The following is a 980-nucleotide window of genomic DNA, read 5'->3' as shown; positions in this document are numbered from 1 at the left end:
TGTGACTAGTATGAAAATTTCTAAGAAGAAATATTTTGCAGACTTAGTCTCAAACCCATATTCTAGTAAGCAGAATAAACAGATTCAAGTATCTTTTCAACATACCCAAAGATTAACTTTTGAAAAAAAAGGAGCTATATGTAGCAAAAATACATATAAATAACACACTACAAAATCTCCTGTAGCTTTCTGGTAAAAATCAAGATTTTAAAATTTATTAGTAAAAATGATGACATTTTGGTAAGAGAAAAAAATTAATATTTTTTATGTGACATTGAAAATGAACTGCTGTGCTCGCTTCAGCAGCACATATACTAAAATTGGAATGATACAGAGAAGATTAGCATGGCCCCTGCACAAGGATGACACGCAAATTGATGAAGTGTTCCATATTTTTACACTAAGGATTTCCTATTACTTGGATAGAATGATCTAAAAACACTACCTCCTTAAAAAGGGGGACAGGAGAGAGACCAGAGGAGGGAGGGGAGTGAATGGGGTAACTCTCATTACACTAAGAGGTACAAAAAACCCTATGGTAATAGAGGGGAAGAAGGGAGCAGAGGAGAAACACCGGAATCTTCTTCTCATCAGACTTGGCTTAAAGTCTACCTACACATACTCAGTTAACTTATAAAACATCTAACCTTTCAAGTATTAAAAGGGGAAAAGGGGAGGGGGTGACAGAGAAAGGGAAGGGGAGTAGGGGCAAAAAGGGGGGAAATAACAAAAGGAAGGGAAGGGAAAAGGGAAAAAGGGGAAAAGGGAAAGGGGAAAGAAAGGGGAGGGTGTGATATAGGAGGGCAAACACAGTGAAAGGGGAGGCATTCAGAAACAAAATACTGGGGAATATGGTTGAAGGGGGGGAGAAAGGGGGAAAATAGAAATGGAGGGAAGATAGCAAGGAGGGCAATAAAGAATTAGTAATCATAACCTTGAATGTGAATGGGATGAATTCTCCCTTAAAATTTAAGCAAATA

At 37.7% G+C, this 980-nt stretch overlaps 1 non-coding gene across 1 annotated transcript; it reads left to right on the top strand.

The window, feature by feature from the left end:
• Nucleotides 1-290: 290 nt before the first annotated feature.
• Nucleotides 291-397, top strand: LOC141519748 (U6 spliceosomal RNA). The gene has a single exon (XR_012477392.1). It is a non-coding gene; the product is annotated as a U6 spliceosomal RNA (small nuclear RNA).
• Nucleotides 398-980: the final 583 nt, after the last annotated feature.

This window comes from Macrotis lagotis, chromosome 3, assembly GCF_037893015.1.
Source record: "Macrotis lagotis isolate mMagLag1 chromosome 3, bilby.v1.9.chrom.fasta, whole genome shotgun sequence".
Classification (NCBI taxonomy): Eukaryota; Metazoa; Chordata; class Mammalia; order Peramelemorphia; family Peramelidae; genus Macrotis; species Macrotis lagotis.
This window is presented reverse-complemented; position numbering and strand designations above follow the sequence as displayed.